This window comes from Heloderma suspectum, chromosome 5, assembly GCF_057233095.1.
Source record: "Heloderma suspectum isolate Gila_16-S chromosome 5, 16-S_ref, whole genome shotgun sequence".
In the NCBI taxonomy this organism is placed as follows: Eukaryota; Metazoa; Chordata; class Lepidosauria; order Squamata; family Helodermatidae; genus Heloderma; species Heloderma suspectum.
Window position 1 is genome coordinate 135,653,806 of NC_139462.1, and position 15,243 is coordinate 135,669,048.

Genomic DNA, 15,243 nt, shown 5'->3' on the forward strand with positions numbered 1-15,243 from the left:
CTGGTGACGTCCATGTGTAGAGTCACCTCTTGTGCTGTTGGAAAAGAGTGTTTGCTATGATCAGCATGTTCTCTTGGCAAAACTCTATTAGCTTTTGTCCTGCTTCATTTTGTACACCAAGGCCATGCCTGCCTGTTATCCCGGTGATTTCTTGACTTCCTACTTTAGCATTCCAATCCCCTATGATGAAGAGGACATCTTTTTTTGGTGTTAGTTCTAGAAGGTGTTGTAGGTCTTCATAGAACCCATCAACCTCAGCTTCTTCGGCCTCAGTGGTTGGGGCATAGACTTGAATTACTGTGATGTTGAATGGTTTGCCTTGGATTCGTACTGAGATCATTCTATCATTTTTGAGATTGTACCCCAGTACTGCTTTTCCCACCCTTTTGTTGACTATGAGTGCTACTCCATTTCTTCTAAGGGATTCTTGCCCACAATAGTAGATATGATGGTCACCTGAATTAAATTCGCCCACGCCTGTCCATTTTAGTTCGCTGATTCCCAAGATGTCGATGTTCAATCTTGCCATCTCATGTTTGACCACCTCCAGCTTACCTTGATTCATTGATCTGACATTCCAGGTTCCTAAACAATATTGTTTTTTACAGCATCGGATTTTCTTTTCACCACCAGACACATCCACAGCTGAGTGTCCTTTTGGCTTTGCCCCAGCCGCTTCACTCTTTCTGGCGCTACTTGGAAATACCCTCTGCTCTTCCCCAGTAGTATATTGGACACCTTCCGACCTGAGGGGCTCATCTTCCGGCGTCATATCTTTTAGCCTTGTGATACGTTCCATGGGGTTTTCTTGGCAAGAATACTGGAGTGGGTTGCCATTTCCTTCTCCAGTGGACCACATTTTGTCAGAACTCTCTGCCATGACCTGTCCGTCTTGGGTGGCCCTGCACGGCATAGCTTATGGCTTCACTGAGTTACGCAAGCCCCTTCGCCACAACAAGGCAGATAGCAACTTTACATGTCACACATTTGTCCACATCAGAAAGAAGTTAGCAGATTTTCACAGGCTCCCACCTAGCAGATGATATTCCATTCAGGATTTCATGGGGGGGGGGGAATCATTGCCTCAGCAAGGCATATAATGGGCAGGACAATGAATAATGAATAAGTTCCTCAGCCATGTTTAACCAGTTCATGGAAGTCGTTGCATCCCTTCCCCTCAAATACATAGATTCCGTTGTTTGGAAGCAAAGGGCTCTGGATGACTTCTTTAGAGGAGCACTAGTCAGTTAGAATAAGTATATCAGAGGAACATAACTGGTTTCAGTAAACAACACCTGAGGAAAAACATCAGTCATAGTGGCTCTGGCAGTGGTGGGAGGCCTGTCTCTCCTTGCCTCCCCAGACTCTGGAACAAATGTTGCTGTTGCAGCATTCCAGCCCTTGTGGGGGAGGTAGTGAAGAGTTTTTGTCTGGCTCAAATTAAAATCAGAGCTAGGGAAGAGCTATGCAGAGCCGGGGGCAAATGGGCCCAGTTTGGATTACAGATGCATAATGTTTTTAGAACTAGATGATGAACTAGATTAGTCCTGGATGGTGACAGACTCTGTGCCAGGGTCTGGACATGGAGTCTCCCCTTCCTTGGTGCCTGTGACTGGCTCTCTAAGCAGGGCCAGGAACACCCCTGGAGAAACGTTGCTGCTCTATCAAGGCTCACTGTGGCAACCCTTCTATTTTTCTCCTGGGGAGGAACATTCAAAGTCCACTCAAATTTTTGCTGGAGGTGAAATGCTCTGACAATCCTTGTCCCAGATATCAAATATACCCACAGCATGGAGAGTTTGTTTTGTCAGTTCTGAATACCCAACATGATATTGCAGCTCTTGTAAGATGCAGCTAACAGCCACAGCACAGATTGTGACTAATAACCTGCATTCATGGTTTCTCTGGGGGCCAAGCTAAATGTTTTCCTTCCTTACTTACAGTTTTACTTACTCCTGTGTTGGGAGTGCACACACAGTCCCAATTCAGATTGGGACCATGGCACTCTGAGTGGGTTAAACCTTCCCTCTCCTCACCTGTTTTTTTTTTCCTTGAAATTCCACACACACCCTATTGGGGGTGGGGGTAAGAAAAAGAGAAACAGTCTCCATTGGAATAAAACAATCACCTATAGCTACACTATTCAGCTATACTAGAGCCTTGTTCAAGTGTTCAAAAACAGGTTAGCAGCTCCAGCCCCACCCCTCTCCTCCATCATATTTGTCACTATGTACTTGTGGAGAGCAACGCTCTGCAGCAGGGAACCACCTGTATCCACAGGGGATCTCCACTAGGGATGTCAGAGAATTCCGCCACGGATCTCGGTGAGGCTGAATGCCAGTACATTCGGCCCCCTGAAATCTGTGGCGGAATGGCCTGCCACCCCCCACCCCCCTGCGGACCCCCCCCCGGGACGAGACTTACCTGGGGCGGATGTTCCGGGCGGCGGCAGCTCCGGCGGCGGCTGGTCTTCTGATCGGCTGCCGCCGCTGCCACCATTTGCAGTCTGGAGGGGTGTTTTTTTCTTTTTTTTACAGAGACGTGATAGGCTATGTAAAGATTTACGTAGCCTATCACGGCTGGGTTAAAAAAAAAAAGCGTACGCAAATGGCGGCTACAGCCGCCGCCATTTGCATTCCTTATTATTGGCCGTCTTAGTCTACGTAAATATTTACGTAGACTATTACGGCGAAAATAAAGGGGAACACAAATAGCGTAGCGGGCGCTATTTGCGTCCCTTTTTGATTCGCCGTTTTAGCCTACGTAAATATTTACGTAGGCTAAAATGGCGAATCAAAAAGGGACGCAAATCGCGCCCACTACGCTATTTGCATTCCCCTTTATTTTCGCCGTAATAGTCTATGTAAATATTTACGTAGACTAAGACGGCCAAAATTAAGGAAAGCAAATGGCGGTGGCCGTCGCCATTTGCGTACGCGGTTGTTTTTTTTTACCAAGAGCCCTCCGCGGCCGGAAATCCGGCTGCGGACAGCTCTGGCCTGGGCCTGGCCGGCTGCTCCGCAGAGCCGCCGTGGAGCCACCGCCATTTGCACCCCTCTCTTTTGCTGTAATAGGCTACATAAATATTTACGTAGCCTATCATGGCCAAAAAAAAAGGGAACGCAAATGATGGCCGCTGTAGCCACCGCCATTTGCATTCGCTGTTTGTTTGTTTTTTTGCCGTGATAGGCTATGTAAATATTTACGTAGCCTATCATGGCAAAATACAGGGACGCAAATGGCAGTGGCTACGGCAGCCACCATTTGCGTCCCTGTGCAGGCTGCCCAGCGGCTGGATGTCCGGCTGCGGGTGGTCCTGGCCGGTGGCTCCGTGGAATCTCCGCGGAGTGGAGCCAGCCGGAGAGAATTTCGGGGGGAGAGACGGAGCACCTCCCCCCCACCGCAAATGTCACCCTTTGAAAAGGTAAGTGACTTTCGTACATCCCTACCCAGAACACAGATTTTTCTGCACTCTGGCTTGAGTGGAGAGCCCCGATGGATACAGGTGGCTCCCCGCTGCAGACAGTCACCCTCCACGAGTAGAGAGCAACAAATACGACAGAGGAGTGGGGCAGGGCTGGAGTGCTCCTTGTCCTCATGCATTGCTGTTATACTTTTTTGAACACCTGAACAGGGCTTATATTTAGATACACTAGATGTGATTAGGAGAATGTTTAGTTTGGCCCTGGGTTTCAAGGATGTGTGAAACCTCCATGACAAATTTCGCTAGTCTTATCAAAGCACTTTTTGCTATATATATTTTTACTATGCTTTTGCCCAGGTCCCCCTCAAATGTGGTGCTGACCCTTGCTTCTGGACAGCAATAGCCTAGCTACAGTTATCCATGCCTGGTTCCCTATAGGTTGGACTATCACAATGTGTTCTCTGTGGAGATACCTTTGAAAATCCTTGGAAATTACAGTTAGTAGTACATAATTCAGCTGCTCAGATACTAAATGGGACTGGTTTTAGACACCACCTCTCATCAGTTCATAAGCTACACTGGTTGCTGCTCTCTTTCTGGGCACTATTCACCATGATGGTTGCTTTCTATAAAGCCCAAATGGCTTGGGGCCTGGTCACCTGCAGGACTACCTCCTACCATATGGTGGGCAGGCCTACCGCACAAACCTTATTCTCTTCATCCAAGGTCATCGTCCTGGTCCTCTGAGGTTAGGAAGATGAGAGAGCCCCACTTGGTATGCCCCCAGCACCTCACTTGGTACACTGTTCTTCAAAAGCACCATCCGTGGGCTACTCTTGCAGCCTGACAAGTTTAATACACATATCAACATAATACACGCATGGAGGTGATGTTTAGGTTATTTGATTATTGCTTTGTGGGGGCAGGATAAAGTGAGGGATACTTGCAGATCGCAGACCTGGGCTAGATCTACACTACTGCTTTATAGCAGTATTGAAGTGCACTGATAACTGTTGGGGCACATTACACATTTGATCTACCACTTTTGTAGTGTGATTTCCTGCTTTTTATTCCACATTACCCAAACTACCACAACAAATGTCACTGTGTGTCCTACAAGGTATAAATGCACAAGAGGGATATAGCGTTACCACGATAGGATCGTAATCATATGACACAAGGTGTAGATCTGGCCCTGGTGTCAGAGGTCAAGCCACTGCCCCATCTCCCCCTCCTTTACTGTCTAGGTGTGTGTCAGTGGCAGCAAAAAAGCCACTACCTGGCAGGTGCTGGTACCTGCCATTTAAATGCCCTCACAATGGCTATGTGGCCCCAATGGAGCAAGAGACTGTGTTGTTCCTTTGGGGACCTAGAGGCATTGTGGGGGATTAACATGGCAGGCACAAGCAACTAGGCTTGCTGGCTACTAGCTTCTTTGCTGCTGCAGCTCATACTAGTGCCTTCCTGCCTCACAGTAAAGGAAGAAGAAGTGAGGTGAGTGAGGCACCTCCACCCAGTGAGGTGAGGAGAGCAGAGTTGTCTCTGCCTTGGAAGGAGGCATGAAGATCCCCCCTGCCCCGCCCCTCATTCAAAGGCCTCCTTTCTTTCAAGCCTAATTGCAGTACGGAGGGGGCAGGATTTAAGTGGTTGCAGCCCAGCTGTGAGCCAGCCCAAATCACCCCCACCCCATGCTATACTTGGGCATGAAAACTTCCTCCATTGTCTCCAGGGACACACACAAACCAGTGGAGGCTGACAGCTCTGATTTCGGTGGGGCTGTGAATCCATTCTGGTTTTCAGTCAGAACCAGCCAGAACTCTAAAGGGGCTATCCATGGTGCTGAGCCATATCCCTAAAACAGCACCAGCACCCTGGATAGCTCCTTTAGAGTTCTGGCTGAAACCCAGAATGGAATCACAGCCCCACCAAAATCAGAGCCACCGGCCTCCACTGCCCCCACCCTACGCTGCACTTGGGCTTGAAACAGACTCCCATTGTCTCCAATGACACGCACGTGCCCTCAGTTGCCCCCTCCATTGCAACTGGTTCTGGAAATGCCTCAAGGCTCCAACGGGAGGCTTTTTTCAAACCTCACTGCTACGGGGAGTTCCTTGTCCTACTTTAGCTAGAGTCTTGGCTGTTTGCAAGCAAGGACGGTGGGCAAGGCGACAGAGTCGTCAAGCTGGCGAGCAAATGATCACGCACACACAGGTTTCACTCCAAGGAGATCTAAGCTAAGGCAGGAGTGGTCAAAATCCAGGCAGAGGTCAGAACACAGGCAGGCAACAAGGATCAGGCAGCAGCGGGAGCAGTCAAGATCACCAGCATGAGGTCAAACACAGTAAATCAGTCAGGTCTGTTATGCAGTCCAGAAGCAGAGTAGTTGAGCAGCTGAAAAGGTCAGGGAACAGCATCAGTCACAGGACAAGGTTCAGGAGACAAGGTACACAGCAGAGGCTGGATGGGCCAAGTTGTTCCAACACTGGCTGGGTTTCCAGTGAAGGCTTTTAAGCCCAAAGCCAGCCAGACCCCACCCAGAGCTCAGCTACAGCAATCACAGCTCCCTTTCCAGAGCCTACTCCTGAGGAGTCCCTTTCTCTTGAGGAGATCTTTTCTGGCGGCAAGCCCTCCTTCACACAGGAGCCCTGCTAGCCTGTGACTTGAGGTGACGACACTCCCAGGGTTCAGGGCATGGCTCAGCCTTTGCCTCAGAGGCAGAGTCCCTTTCCCCTGACAGGGATGGCCCTGCAGCCACCTCCCCCAAGGATTCAGGCTCCTGCAGGTCTGGTGGCAGCCCCTGGTCTGGGTACCCTGGGCTTCTGGGGCCTCTAGCTCCTCCTCAGAGGAGGACTCCTCCGGTCAGGGCATGACATTCCTGCACCGTTTGTGAAAACTGGGATGATAAGCAATCTGGCAGATGTCTCTTTGTTGCAGCCAGTCCCATAATTAATACACAGACTCCATGATTGTAGTGTTCTGCTTTTTATGCTGTTCATCATTTCAGTTTTTAAAACAGGGAACAAACTCTTGGATATAGAGCTAAACTTTTTGTCGTCTCTGAGTTTAAAGCAAATCCTAAATAGCATTGTTCAAATTATCTAAGTAAATCTACTGACCCATGGACATGTTCTTAGTTATTTATTCCGTATATAATTAAAGGTCCTTTAGGAGGCTGGAAGCATCTTTGAGGCCAATATAATTGACTTCTAACTGGATATTGATTGGTAATTAATTTTCTTAAGTGAAGCAAAGCAAACAATATTAAATCCATGTAAACCTCTTGCTGTGTAAGCAGAAAAATGCTGAGCTGGAGATGCACCTTTGGGGTGATACCATTGATGAAACTGCACACATGTAGCTTTTAAAAATGGATTTTACCTGTTTTACGGTGTCACTGCTGAACAATAAGAATATTTGTGAAGATATACCCAGATGCTTAAATCTGGTAAAAGGTAAAGGTAAAGGTGTCCCCAACCAGTCATGTCCGACTCTAGGGTGCGGTACTCATCCCCGTTTCTAAGCCGAAGAGCTAGTGTTGCAGAACCCAGAGTCAGAGAGACCACGGAGTGAAGGAAAAAGAGAGTCTTTATTTAACGCGCGGGCTTAAGGCTGGAATCGTTTCCAAAGAGCCAGAAGCCCCGATTTACATTAGCACATTGGTTTTATAGACATTGTGACACATATGAAACGGCTCCTCCTCCCCCTCCCGCATGGGGTTGCAATCCTCAACATTTTTCCTCCTAGCACTATTGTTTATAATACAAGAACTGGGTTATAGGGTAGCCATGATAAGGAGAGAACAGAAGAGAACAGCAGAGAACAAGATATACAACTGTATGACCTTTGACAAGATAAGGAATTCCTGTGTCTCGTCAGCTTACAACAATATATTCAAGGGAGAAAGAGCTCAGCAAGAACATGAAGCATGAGACTGCATGAGGCTACTTAGTCTGATCCCCGATATGGCTGCTACATTCCCCCCTTAAATGCATAATTTCATTACAATTATAGCATTTCTGATAACTATACAAAGCTTTTTGTGACATACATATTACTTAGCCTCTTGTTGGGCTATTAGAGCATAGAGGGCAGCAGTTTTACTAGCTGAGACATAAAACAGATTGGTTAAACAGCGCATAAGACAAGGAACGCAGAGACATAACAGAACTTTTATGAACAATACTGGTAGAATTAGGATGAACAATGCTTTTAAGCTAGCTAAGATCTGGAAGCCAAGGGGTTAACTAATTGAGCTAATTGTTTTGTCTTATTGTTTTGTTAGCTACTATATTGTGCAGCTTGTTGATCTGTTCATCTACAGCATTGCCATTATTAGTTAAGTTAAAACAACAGAGCTTTTGGTGTGTCTCACAACTTAAATGATGAAGAAGGAAGAGGTAATCTATACCAGCTCTGTTTTCTAGAACTGCACCTTTTAGATCACGCAGCTTTTTATTTAACAATGACAATGCTCGTGAGGTGGCATTTATGCTTTTGGCTAAGCTGCAAGCTAACCGGTTGATTTCCAGACCATCAGCCAAGGCTAAACCTGGAACCTTAACCAGTGACATTGCTAAGGCCAATTTTTCTGAGTCAGAATATAACTGCACATGACTATTACAATTTTTAGTTAGTTGGAGTGCTCGAGGCTGCCGTTGACGGATTTTCTCGGGCTACAGGGGAAGAATTGGCACCAGTTCAATTGGCGGCTGAGGCAACATGGGTGGTTATCAGACAAGTTGGCAGGAATGAATGACCAAGTGCGGGAATTACATGTCTAAAACCATCCATGAGGCAAAAGTATGTGGGCATCATTAAAAGATATGTTTTGAATTTTATTACAGTGGAAGGGGGCCAGGGATAGCTTTGTATTTTCTGGAAAAAATTTTGACAATTAAGCATTTGTGCACACGTAGCATTTGTTTCAGCAATGATGGGGGTGCATAGAGTGAACTCTGTAGGGGGTAGGATCTTTGCAACCACGCCCCAATTAGCATTTTGGGAATAAGTTAAACTTACACCATAAACTCTTAACATGGTATCTTTTTGAATTTTCCCAGGATGTCTACAGACAGGTATTAGGCAAGAGCTAATAAGCCTGTTTGCAGGTATACCTCTTGGCAAACAAAAATGTTTTACTCTCGTGATGTTAGCCAGGTGAAGGCAGTAATTATCAGCAAATCACTGGGACAAACTTCTTTTTCCAGGGGCAGACCCCCCTTTTTGCACCTTATTAAGGAAACACAATGCAACACTACTAACACTACAACACGCATGTTTGATCTTCTTTGGGATCTGACCGTACGCTGGGCAGCTATTCACCTGGCAAGCTGCAGTAGGGTCTAGTCCCCTTCTTCAATTCTCCAGTTGCAGGTCTGACCGTACACAGGGGGACAGTTTCCCGGTGTGTCCACAGTAAGGTCTAGCCTGAGTCTTCTTACTGCTTTTTCAGAATGATTTTTAAAGGATTTTCAGGATTTCTGTTTACAGTCTACTCTCCCCCTCTCGCTCTCTTGACTCGTGTCCAATGTATCTAGGGTTTAACTCTAGCTGCTTTCATAGCTGCGGGGGTGGAAAGTATGACGGTTCTGAGTTCTTTCTATCTGGGAGTCAAAGGGTTATTTTTCCCTCTTTAACTCATACTTTAACTCTTGGTTGGAAAGGATGAACTTCTGTGATGGGAATGGCTTATTTTTTTAAGACAAAGCGACGCTGGGCTTGAAGACCTTTGCTCAGTGTTTGGACTTCTTGTTTAAGGCTAACGTTTGCTTGCTCTTGATGCCACTCCAGTGTCAATCATGAAGTCAATGTCACTGCCCCTCACAGTCAATGTCACGGCCCCTCTTAAGCTGTCTCCCTTTTCGCCCATTCTGGCCCCTTTGGTTTTCTCCTTTGTGTATTTGATTTATTTTATTTGGGCATTCATGCCACTAATGTCCATCTTGTCCACACTGGGCACACTGGTTCTTTTTTAAGAATCTTCTGCCTCTGCTGGGTCTTCTTCTTTTCTTTTTTCGTTTACGTCTTCTTGGGCCTCTGGGTCGAGGGGGGTGTACTGGCGATAGGCATTTGAAAGATGCTCCAAGTACGCTCTGGGGCCTCGGTGGCACCTTGCAGCACTTTAGACACTTTGGTCATATTAATTGACTTCTTTATACCTGCCTTTCATGGCTTCTAACAGCAGGGTTTGATACTGGGTGAGGCGCTCTAGCCCAACTTGTGTTTTGGGATTCCAGCAGGGGGGGGTTACTTACAAGGAGACTTTATTGGGTAACTTACAGCACACAGGCGTACTTAATTTTTGGATCAGACAGCTTCTCTGAACCACGAGCTATTGCACTAAATGGGTTTTTATACTATACATGTTACCCATAACACTAGCAAGCATTTTCAGCATAGGCTAGAAGTGTTTGGTTCTCAGGCACAGCTTCCTGTAAACAACTTCGCTTCCCAAAGTGCTTGATAACACTTTTTATTTATTAGTATGGGAAGACAAATTTTTTCTCTTTCTTTTGCTTTCTTTTTCTTTGCTGATCTGCCTGTATTGCAGATCATGTTTCAAACTTTTTATATAAAACTTTCTGCTCCATGCACCAGCCTTGTCTCTTTATTTGTCTTTTTCAAGTTAAACTTACTTAAACTTTTCTGCCTTACACTAGTCCCACTGACACACATTTGGGATAGGCTCTTCTTCTCCTTCTAGTTACATTTTCTTCATTTTAAAGAACTATTACATTATTGTGGCTACTTTACCCCAGGTAATAAGCTCCAGGCACAATCAGCTGCTTTTAATTTACCCTGGGGGCAACTATGGCCACGCTTCTTTTTTTACAAATGTTTTTTCTTTGCCTTTTGCCTTTTCTTTTTCTCTCTTCTCTATCTGTCTTCTACTTTCTCTATTCCTTCTTTTCTACTTGCTTTTGTCTTTTCTCTTCGTCATCCATTGGGAACCACACTTAGTATCATTTGGAGTTGCAACTAACACTAATCTGCAAATATCACATATATTTTATGATATTTAAGAAATCATAAAATATACACAACAAACTTTTTCTGCAATTTAACACAATGAATGGAAAACACTTCTTGCATGGTAAGGCATGATGGAGCAGATCCAGCAATCATACTGCTCTTCTGGCTGAAAGCTCAGGGCTCATTAAAATCAAGGGACGGGCATACCCACACACGCAGAGTTCTAGGTCACCATTTTTGCATCGGCAACTCTATGCTGCATGAGTTCTGGCAGAAGGAAATTTAAAAGTCACAGATCAAACTCAGCCTGCTGTACACTGAGCTGACTACAAACATAGACACACGGTCCACAGCGATGAGAGTTCAAGTTTATCAAAAGCTTCATAGCACTGTCCATGGCAAGTTTGTGACAATTTAAAATTTTAGTTCATGTGCAGAGTGTCTCTAAAAAGCCCAGACATTGATGGAAGCAAACAGAGACGGCTCTGGGCAATGAAGATGTGATGTTTCCAGCAAAGGCTCTCTACTTTTGCATCAGTTTAAAAAGGGGAAGTGTGGCCCTACACCCCTTCTGACAGACAAGGGCCTTTAACTTTTTAGCAAGGCTTCTGTTTAAACAGAGCGGCACAGCTCAGCTCTCTAGCCATGATGCTTTAACTTGGGCAACTCCTCTGTAAATTTTATTTTACTTCTGTCAGGTTCTCTCACAGACATTTTAAAAACTTACTCTTTTTTTTTCTCTTCTAACCTGGTACACGAAAGCACTGAAACACTGAGTGCCGAAACTCAGGACGCTAGGGGGTGATGGGCATCGCTTTATACTTGCATTTTTCAGGCAGCCATTAATCTTCGGGGAGGCGGTGGGGTGATTTGCAGGACTTCAAAGGCAAGCTTCTCATTTTGTTTGTATTTGTAAATCCCAAGCTCAAAACAGGACACGATGAGGTACAGGGCAGCCAAATCTTTGCTTTGGCAGGGGCAACAAATAACTCCGTTCAGCTTTCTTCGCTGGGGTCTCAAACAGGAAAACAGTCTTAATTTAAAGTTGTAACATCACTGACAGCGTCAGCCAGCCAGCTACACAGATCTCATTGTTTTTCAAGACAGTTGCTCCAATATCTTCTTTTCTTCTCAATCAGGTTGGGTCTCCCAGCTTACACAGTTTATTGCAGCTTCCAGGAGCATGGCAGTAGCGTGATTTTGGCTTGGCCAGGAACATGCTGTCTGGTTTCTCGGTCTCTTTAGCACACACACTTAGGCAGTGTAACACTGGACACTCAAATCAGTGAGATTTCTTCATTGCAGGGAATCCCACGGCAAAAGCTTAATGGTTACGCTCTTCAGAAATCATATAGCTGATGGTCAGTAGCTACAGGTTCTATGCAATTTTAACACAGTTCAAAGCTAAACACGGTTACCTTGACAGAGATCTTCAACGTGGTCTTTCCGCTTCATTCTGCTTTGGGACAGTCTTATGGCACACTTTTCATTAGAAGAGGGGTCTAGCCTGTGCTCTGGGGGCTGATTCTTCACCTTTATTTTCTATTTTGCCTTCATCTTCTGGGTCTTCATTTTCAGTTTCCATTTCTTAGGGATTTCATCTCAATTAGGCGAGGTGATGATGTTGCACAACTCAGAACGTTGTGGGCAATTTTCCTGCCCCCCCTCTCTTGGCGCGCTAGGCTAACAGCTACTTCTTCGGCCTTACACTCTCACGCTCCCACGCTTTGTTAAAGGCCAGACTGTCCTGCAACATTTTTCTAATTAACAGCCTCAGATCTTGTTCTTTTTTTCCTCTCAGCTCGACCTTGAGCTTTTTGCTGTTTTCTTTCTATTCTGAATCTTTTTAAAAAAACCTTTTTCTTTCTTTGTTTGACATACATCTCAAAGGGGTGCAAGGTTTGCTTCCCCCACCACCCATAGCCTCCCTCCTAAATTGAAGACAGACACAATTAGGGAATGGGAATTGGTCAGTGAGTAAGGGGTCTCACTGGCCGACACAAGAGGATTTTTCACACCACGCACTTTGCTACTGGCCTGGGCACCCGGACGGTCAACGGTATGCGTCAGAAACCGCAGTAGCCACTCACACAATCATTCTCTCCACCGCATCCATATGTCCCTGCCACCCACTTTTCCCACTTTTTACCAGAGCGGAAAACGGCTTCCCCAGCTTCCTACTGAGTACTGGTGTGCTAGGTACTGGCGCCCACTCGGGGGTGTGATCAGGCCCCCCTTCTACCCGCAAGGAGTAGGTTCTTTTGTATACGTATACCACCAACACTGACCTTCTTCATAAGGCGGGGCCCTCTTTTTTTCTGCCCAGTGGCCTTTCTCCCTAAAGGCGGGGCCCTCTTTTTCCCATATACTTGCCTTTCTCCTGAAGGCTTCCAATGTGGGTTTCAACTCAATTGCAGCTGCGATACAGGCAGGGCTCAAGTTCCTTCCTCCGCTTCCCAAGGTTCTCTTGCTGCTCGCTGCCGTTTGGGCGATCCCGGTGCAGGCTTTCTCCCATTCACTCGACAAAAAGGTCGGTGGCGCCAAGAAAGGGAGGCATGCGCCGAGCTCGTCCTCCTGGTGCGGCGATCAAGAGCAGGCAACTGCCACCTGTCTGGCTCAGAGCCTGCCACATCCGAGTCACGGCACCATTTATGTTGCAGAACCCAGAGTCAGAGAGACCACGGAGTGAAGGAAAAAGAGAGTCTTTATTTAACGCGCGGGCTTAAGGCTGGAATCGTTTCCAAAGAGCCAGAAGCCCCGATTTACATTAGCACATTGGTTTTATAGACATTGTGACACATATGAAACGGCTCCTCCTCCCCCTCCCGCATGGGGTTGCAATCCTCAACATTTTTCCTCCTAGCACTATTGTTTATAATACAAGAACTGGGTTATAGGGTAGCCATGATAAGGAGAGAACAGAAGAGAACAGCAGAGAACAAGATATACAACTGTATGACCTTTGACAAGATAAGGAATTCCTGTGTCTCGTCAGCTTACAACAATATATTCAAGGGAGAAAGAGCTCAGCAAGAACATGAAGCATGAGACTGCATGAGGCTACTTAGTCTGATCCCCGATATGGCTGCTACACTAGTACTGTCCGAAGATGCTTCCGTGGTCATGTGGCCAGCATGACTGAACACCGAGGTGCACTGAACACTGTTACCTTTCCCGCCGAGGCGGTACCTATTTATCTACTTGCAATTTCTTGCTTTCGAACTGCTAAATCTGGACTTGAGCAAAACTGAGACAACTCACTATGTTTTGTGTTTGTTTCTCCCAGTGGTGAAAAAAATATATTTATTATATTTTTGATCCACCCAATAACCAGTGTTCTCTGGTGGATGTCATGGGCCAGTGCCCTACTGGCTGTAGAGAGGCGGATGAGAAGGAAAGCGGCCATTCCTCCAGCCCTGCTGAATTATTGCTTTATTTTTTTCTTCTTCCCTTGCCATCCCCTTTTCCTTGTGTGTTGTGTCTTTTTAGATTGTAAGGCTACAGGCAGGGACTGTCTTGTTTTACTGATTCCATGTAAGTCATACCAGGACCCTCTTTGGCTGAGAACTGGGATAAAAATTAGTGCTCTGCTGAAAATGTCTGCCACATTTTGTTCTACCATTCTCATTCAATTTGGTAGAAAAGAAATTGCTTTTGAAAAGAAATTCAATGGTGAAGAAAATTTTGGAGAAATTCTCATGGGTTGGATTTGAGTTTCTTGGGGTTAAATTACGTAAGGAGAGTGCACCAGTGTCCTATCTTTCATTGTACAATCATTTCTCCAGCATACTGTAGCCTCCTCAGCTTCCCACACTTCAGTTAAAGCCCAGGAGAAAAGACATCATGAGATAGTTCCTCCCATGGGGCTTTTTCAGATCAGGAAGCACAGGCAGCCTGGGAGGCTGCAGAGTGATGGAGAGACACTTAATAGAGAGAAAACACCCACAAAGCACCCTCAGCTGCCTCGGAAAACACCAGAAAAATACATTATAAAACACCCTCTTTCATGGGAAAAGACAACTCTGAGGAAATTGGAGGACAGGTGTTGGCTCAGCAGTAGCTCCACCTCTTCCCTGCTGATCACAACACTGCCCCCCTCACACCTGCACTATGGTGGATGCAAAATGGGGGCCTGGCTGCCAACACAACTGCTGCTGTTGCCACTTGCAGCAGCAGCACAAAAAGAACCCAAAGCCTTTATGAAAAAAAAGAAAAAAGCTGTGCTTCAGCCCCTGCCAATGGTGAGCCCTGCCTGTGAGAAACTGTTGAGAATTTCTCCTCCCCCTGGAGAAATTTGGTGTAATTGTCTCCCCAGTTTTGGTGCCCACAAATAGGGTGGAGAATACCAAGAGGCCCACAGCTCTAATAAAAATACTTTAAATAAATACCTTGTATGGTGCAAATCCAGTCACTCCCTCATTCTGCTGCTGTTAATCTGGTACTAAAAGGGTTAACAAAGAGTAAAGATGGCTGATTTGATATGGGGGAGGCCTACAAGAAGAGCCCCTAGAAGACCCCAGACTCGTAACCAGCTTTATGTTCCAGACTCTTGACCCCTGGGCGAGAAGACCGTGAAGTTTGATTCTATACTAAATGATGTTATTTCACTAACCAAGACTCTGAGATTTTGCAGGATTGACTTGGAAGAATGGGGGGGGGGGGGAAATGCAGCTGTCTTTACAAGCAGCTTCACAGAGCTTGCTCAAGGCCATGACGTGCTGGCAGAGTGTCTAAGTGAGATGAACAGCAGAACTGAGCATGCTCAGATGCCTACTGAGAGGAGGAAAAGTACTGTTTTGACATCTTGTCGTGTACACCTGCTGATAAGAGAATGTCCTTACTCAGTG